The sequence below is a fragment of the Equus caballus genome, chromosome 15 (genome assembly GCF_041296265.1).
Source record: "Equus caballus isolate H_3958 breed thoroughbred chromosome 15, TB-T2T, whole genome shotgun sequence".
Taxonomy (NCBI): domain Eukaryota; kingdom Metazoa; phylum Chordata; class Mammalia; order Perissodactyla; family Equidae; genus Equus; species Equus caballus.
Window position 1 is genome coordinate 51,240,071 of NC_091698.1, and position 7,389 is coordinate 51,247,459.

General features: G+C 45.8%; 1 long non-coding RNA gene across 1 annotated transcript; it reads left to right on the forward strand.

Annotated features, from left to right (window-relative positions):
• Nucleotides 1-405: 405 nt before the first annotated feature.
• On the forward strand, nt 406-7,103 carry LOC138917848 (uncharacterized). The gene is made up of 3 exons (XR_011426414.1): nt 406-717; nt 960-984; nt 5,540-7,103. It is a non-coding gene; the product is annotated as an uncharacterized lncRNA (long non-coding RNA).
• The last annotated feature ends 286 nt before the right edge of the window (nt 7,104-7,389 follow it).

Below are 7,389 nucleotides of genomic sequence, written 5' to 3' on the forward strand. Positions count from 1 at the left end.
GGCCCCATGTGTGGCTAAAGGACTGACGCGTTCACCCAAAGCCTTCGGATGTGCTTTGCGTTGAAAGAGCTCCCCTGTTTAAAAAATTCATATTAGGATCCTTCATCATTTGCATCTCTCTCTCTTTTCCTTTCTCTCCCTCTCCCTCCTCCTCTGCCCCCCTTCCCCAGGATGTAGGATCTCATACTTTTCTTCATCGCAAACATGTGTAGAGTCTTCTGGTACAAACGCCCCGATACATCACGCAGGAGGTTAAGGCAGGCCGGCGTGTCAAAGCCCAGGGAATCAAGGTGAATTACCAGCGCCTTTACGCCACTGCTTGACAACCCCCCCCCCCCCCAACCCCAACGTGAACTTGGAAACAGAACTTCAGGCCAAGATGGAACCTCCCCGTCTCAGGAAGGCAGAGAAACGCTTTTTAATTCCCGGGAAGCTGCGCTGGCTGGGCCCGGCAGCGCAATCCTTTTCCGATTATGGAGAGCATCAAACTGGGCCGGCAGCCTGCGAACCCTTCCCCGAACCCCAGCAGGGTGCGGCCGACACCTGAGCGCCTTCCGACGGCTGCTCGCGGGGGTGTGAGTGCTCTCTCCAGCAGGCCCTCCAGGCATCAGCGCGGCTGGAGGCAGGGGTGGGGGAAGGCAGGAGGGGGGTCAAGCCAAACATCGTCATGGGCACATCTACGTTTACGATCCTTAAATGAACTGCGAGGGAAATTGTGTAAGTATAATTTAACTGAGAGAAATTTACTGCGAAATACATCTCGATGACCCTAGTCTTTTAACAGTCGTAGGGGTTCTGCGGCAGACTTACTAGGTAACCGGCGCGGAGTCACCTCCACTCTGCGGCCACGTTTGCAAATTTGGAAAAGCCCAGTTTTGATATATATTTCTTTGACCACAGAATTTAGTTTGTACTGTTGCTTTCCGGTAAATTTTTCCGTGTTTTTTTTTTTTTTTCAGCAGAGCTGCAAAAAAGAAGGTTCAGGTAAGCGACTCCTTTTCAAACTAAAAACTTCAAAGTGGTAGGAGGACTATTGTGGCTTCAACCACAATGTGTCAGATTACCTTATAAATGTACTGAAATGACCTACACACAAGTTTTTCTTATAGAAAGAGAGAGTTCGAGTTTGTGGGCTTAAAATAAATTCTTAGGAGTTTTGAAAAGTAGCTTCTGTCTTCCTTCCCTCCCCCTTTCCATTTATAACTGTGAACCTAATGCTACTCCTAGGCCTTTGTAAGATTAATTCTGAACAATCAAGGGACTGAAACACTTTTACAATGTAATTACAGTAGTACAAATTGTTTGCCCAAACCTCATTCTGGATAAGGATTTTACAATTAGCAAACAGTTATTACAGTTGGGGCTTGCTGAGAGAAACTGCACAGAGGACGTCTAGAGTTGCAATACAGTAGCCATAAAAAAAAAAAAACCACCAAAACTCCTTTAGCAGGGCAGCAATTAATCATCTATTAAAAAGAAAAGGTAAAGGGATGGATAGGTATCTTAGTAAATGACTACAGACATTTATAGCTCTTCTGTGACAGCACCTATCCTTAGCTTATTTCAGAGACTTGCTTTATAAGGCAATAGTACTTTTATTTTGCCAAACCTTGGCCTGGCAAAGGGTTCTGGCACTTGCCCCTAGCTCTTATGGGCCTTCCATATTCAGCTTACCCTTTATATCCCAGAGCATCTTCCCAAAGATAGAGAACCAGGACTTGAAAACGGCAGGCTTGGGCCTAGGTCTCTATTGTTTGGGCCCTTCTGCAAGGAGGCATTTGAAGCAAGTAGTGCCCCTTTAGGCTGTTGGTACAGTCCTCTTGGAGAACTCCCCTCTAATTTTCTGTTCTCCTAGAAAGAATTGTGCCTTTGGAAAGACCTAAAATCTGAATTAGGCTTTTGTCCTCAAAGTTCTCGCTGATGAGTCAGCTCCAAAACCCTCAGAAATTAAAGAGGCACCTCTTAAGGTAAAATGTGTGTGTATTTGCCAGCCCAGAATAAACAAAAGCCTGTTAATCAATCGAGTTTGGCAGCTGTGTTCACAGAATGATAAGGGTTTATCATCTGCCACCTAACTTGAAGATGTCTGTTAAAAGGCTGTGATTGCTCTTTAGGTTGTCCTGTGGTGTGGAGGCTTGGGGTTTGTACTTCAAGAACATTCGGCCTCTGCATCTCGCCCCCACATTAACATTTGCATTTCAAAAAAACAGAAATAAGAGGAGGGAAAGACAGTTTAAAGAAAATAGATTTAAAATCTACTAGCGATAATAGAGGAATGCTGGAGATAAGAGACTAGATGTGATATGAGAAAGGCACCAAGAAGTCAAAGCTAATGAACGGCTGTGAGAAAAGTGAAATAAACTATTTAGAGGTCTATAAAAGGGAGAAACCCAGTTAGGTGATATGAAAGGGGGTTAACCAAGGGGATTAGGGAAGACGTTAAGCAAGTGCCCCCGAAGCAATCCTGGCTATAAGAACTGGGAGATTTGTTTACTGCATTCTGCTTCAGAAAACAAAGAATGTCTGGGTCCAGTTCAGAAGTCAATGAGAGGTCAGCCTAGGCTCTCCAATCTTCTCAGGGAAAATACCTAAGTCACTATATTCTGACTGGATAATGCAAAAGTTAAGGAAAAAATTTGGGAAGGGGGGAGGAGAGGCTGTTTTCCTTACTACCTCTCTATTTCAAATCATTAAAATGCTTTGGTCTCTAGAGGGGGAAAAATTACACTGGTTAACATAATTACTAGCTCTGACATTTTCAGAAGTTATAGAGGTCTTTTATTAATTAAATGGAGGGCTTAATAAAATATTCCTAATAAAATTTATGGTTGTCTTAAAACTTTCTAAACAGTGCTATAAATTCTTAATAAAATTAACTGGGAAATGAGTTATTAGCCCACACTTTACCGTCCCCCCACTTCTACAGAAGGAACGTCTTGCAGAATGAAAAGGGAAATAGAGGCCTTTTAGTAAAATATAAATATTAGCCAAAGTCACACATTGCTTTAGAGGAGGCAAAGTTTTGACTAAGTTATTTCTAATGGCTTCATCCTTCAATATTCCCCAAAAGCTACTCATAAAACTTCTAGAAAAATTTTCCCCTTCTCTACTACATAATATATATGCATGTGTATATGGAAGCCCATTTGAAATACAATGCTCAATTTTCTAGTCTGAGTTATGTGTTAAGACTAATAAAAAGCATAAATGTATCATGCAAAATTCCAATATAAAATTTTGAAGGTTCTGGTTGTAAATATTTTCTTTATCAACTAGAAGATAATTAAAAATGAAATGCCTTGTAACTTTTCTCAATTTAATTTCTTTAAAGGTAATTTTAAAATAAATTCCTCAATAACATTTCCCTCTGGACTCCTCATTGACAACAGTTGGTGCATTATCTGAAGCAGCGTTTTGTTGAGCAGATATCCAAAAGTTTTCATATCATTACATTTCAAAACCTTGGCGGGTTATCTTAAGTTTTGAGATGCTTCTCCGCTTCACAGATACAACACTGGCTGGCTGGCTGGCTCTTTAAAATGAACAGCACACTCAAACACACTCCAAACCAAACACAACAGCCCTGGTGGATGGTTCAGCATTTGAAGCCTTGATCTTTTGTGCCGTCTACTGGACAATGGAAAAACTACAGCCTCCGTGACTTCAGAAACTTCTCTTGTCCAGTGTTTGTGGGGGAGGGGGTGTGATTTGGTGCTGGTAAGTAATAGGAGAGCACCTCGAGACCCAACTTAGACTCAGAGGACAGGTCTTGTGGTCTAATCATGTTTTCAAATCCAAGTTTAGGATATTATATTAAGTGTAGGCACACCTCAACCACTTGACTAAGGCACAAGGCTGAAACCTACATTTAATACAGCTGTATATATGTGTGTGTGTGCACAAAGCCAGCTTGGAAAAAGACAGAAAGAAAAGATGGTGGGACAAGCTCAGCATCTCTAAGAAAAACATTAGTTGCTTGGCTCTGAGAGTGAAATGCTTGACAGTCAAATGTATCTACTGCCTAGATAACTCAGAATGTACAAATTAATCCTTGGAATTTGGAACGTGATGTCGTTCAGTAATCAAGAAAAGTACTTCTAATGGGGGGGGATGAAATTGGTAATTAGAAGAATTTTAGTGCAGTTCTTTTTGGCAATCTTCGATGAAAACTTGAAACTTCAGTGTTTTCACTTGGAGACCACATGTGGGAGAAGGTGTGGGTGAAATTCACAGTCAGATGCCTCTATGTAGAGAAGGCTGTTTGATGTTCTCTTAAACATTTAAAAAATATTGTATACATTTTGGTTATGATTTAAAAAATATTTATGGCGCTCTAGTATATGGAAACTTTGTACCAAAAAAAATCATGAAGCCAACTTTGACCTCTGTTTGATATTGATATAGTTTCTGAATAATCACGATTGCCATAGAGAGGCGATTCTGGGATTTAAGAAACAAATAAACAAAGCCCAACACCAATAAAATATGGAAAAGTCAAGCTGATCTTGGTGGAAGAGACATAGACTTCCATACAAGGCTCTTAAAACTGTTCATCTGCTTTTCTGAAGTTAAAATTCCTTATTGCATTTTAATAAAACCTAGTTATTAGGGTGCCTTTTAATAAAAACCTAAGAGTGAGAAGGAGACAGCTTTAGGGCATTTTATTGATGCATAAATATATTTCAATGATCTACTTCAAATACGTATTTTTGATGTGGCACTATGTCAGAAAGACTTTCAAATATTGTATTAAATATAGAAATATCAGAGAACCTGGACGGACATTGACTACTCACGGCAGTCAGAGATTGCTTGCATTGCAGTGTAAAAGAACAGGATGGTTTCAATTGTGCTGGAGAGCTGTTGCTGCTGATGGTGGTGGTGGTGGTGGGTGTCTTTTCAACTTTAGCATAATCAATTGAACTGTGAAAGGCTATTTTATGAGATGCTGTTTGGGTCCATTGCTCCAGATTAAAACAACAGCAACAACAATCATGACCCTACCAACAATAGCTGGAAAACGTAGAAAATTCTTACAGGAACCAATCCCAAGTACTCACAGGTTTGATAGATTCTAAACTAATAGCGGAAGTACCGAGTGCTGGAAGAGGTCTCGGAAGGCGCTCTGCCAAATGCAAACATTTACTTTTGAAGCAACAGGATGAGGCAGACCGGTCATGATTAGCATCCCTGTTCAACTGGATAAAGGGGCATATTTTGTGAAAACCTTCAGGCAAAAATCGTCCTGATTATTCAAAAATAAATATTTTAACATTTCATTGAGTTATCTAATGAATAAGAAAAGCATCGAAGGCTTCCTGCAGCTCAGAAAGAATTCTAGTAGCGTGAACAACACAGAGAAGGGAAGAAGCAGCTGAAGGACGCCTGCTGAGTTGTTACTCACTTGTGAATATCTGAAAACGTACACTTCCGTGCCCTCATTTAAAAATGAAAAACAAATATCATCTTTTCTTGTCTTTTTAAAAAAGTTAACGTCCGACTATGGTGATGCTTGCTAACAATAATAATTTTCTTCCAGGAGATTTATGCGAGAAACGGCCAATTTGGAAACTTATAACTAAAGGGAAAAGTCGAATTATAAGCCGCGAAGACAGCGGTTGGCAGCCGAGCCCACAGCCGAGGCGCCCCTGCTTCTGAGCTCATCGGGGAGAACTTCATTTACTGGCAGATCCGCGGCCACTTCCGGGACTCCTTATCTAGCGAAGGCTTTCACCGCAGAGCCCTCAGCAGGGCTGTCCTGTCGCCTGTGGGTGCCGAGGTGCCAGGTGCCCGCGGCGCCCTGCAGCGCAGCCTTGTCCCCGCGCGCCATGCCGCCCGGGGCCCTGGGCCTGTCTGCACCCCCGGGGGCGCGGACTCATCGGGCCGGGCGGGGATCCCGGCAAGACACGCTTCTTGGCGGTGGGGGCCGCGCACTCTTCCCCCTGCCTCGGCGCAGGGGCGGCAATGCGGGGGGGTGGGGAGTGAGGAGTGGGGTGGGGGGAACGTGTTCCCGGCGACCCTGAACCTTCTGGAAAGAGCACAGGGTGAAAAGGTCCCCTCTCCTGCCAGTGTCCCTCTTCCCCGCCTGCTTTGACCGCCATCCCAGCTTCCCTTTGGGGTTCGTCTCGCCCTCTGCAGAGGGAGGGGTCAGGCGCGGGCGGCAGCCCAGGAGCAGGAGCGCGAGGACCAGCGGACCCCGCGCGGCGACTCGGGGGCACCGGCTTTTGTCTTTCGTTTCTTGGGGCTGAGCACCCGAGGGCGCCTTTCTCCCCTTCTTGGACTCGGGGAATCCGGCTCACCCCGCCCTTGCCTCTTAGCCTCATTCTGGAAGCTTCTCGCTTCGGTTCCTGGACGGTTCTTCCCCAGGGCGCGCCATGAGCCCTGGGGTGCTGCCCATCTCCCCCCTTCTCCTCCGAGGCAAAGGGTGCTCTGCGAGTCTGTTTGGGACGCGGGAGCCTTTGGGGACCCCGGGCGTCGAGTGCCCCCTGCGGCCGCGGCGGGCCCCCTCGCCGGGCTGGAACAAGCGCGCGTTTGTGGCCGAGGTTATTATTTCAGGTGCGCGAATGGGATTAGCGGCCGCGGGAGGACGGCGGGGCTGGATGCGGGTCCTCCTCCCCGTTCCCGACGCCGCCGGGTGGAAGGGAGGCACCGCGGCGCCCGCGGAGTCTCATCGCGCCGCCCGCTCCGTGCGCCCCGCGCCGGCGCTGCCGGCTCGGAGGGAGAGGAGCAGAGGAGCGCAGGGGCGGGGGCGGGATGCGGGAGAGGAGGGGAAAGACGCAGAGTGACAGTGACAGGAAAGGAGAGAGGGAGAAGGGGATGAAGAGCGGCAGAAACAGAGACACAGTCAGGGAAACCGACAGAGATGGAATCTGATCAGTCTGGTCCGCCACCAGGACATGGTAAAACGGCCTCGCCGGGGAAGGAGAAACGTACCCTTTATGGCCATGTGCTGCTTTCTGCGTCCGAGGGAGCCTCATCATAGACGTTTGCATAATTGCATATTGACTTTCCTAAACAGTTCCGCAGAACTATTTGTGCTTCTACTTGTTCAATGGCAAACAATTCCCTTGGGAAAAAGAAAAAGAAAAAAAGTGTGTGAGTGAGTACGTGTGTTATGTGTGTTGGGTGGGACATAAGGACAGAGGCAAACACTACCACTCTCTTTGAAAATGTCCCTTAGGGCATCCCAGCAATGACCATCCTGCGAGTCACCATCACAAATAGGGTGAGGTGATGGCTGTGCCTTGGGCCCACTTTTCACAGCCCCTTCCCCACCACGGAGAACCAGAGAATATTAGGGCTGATAAGTCAAGGCATTTAGTTCCATTTGCGTATTTCACAGATGAGCAAGCTGAGAACCAGAGAGGTTAAGTGACTTATTCAATTTCT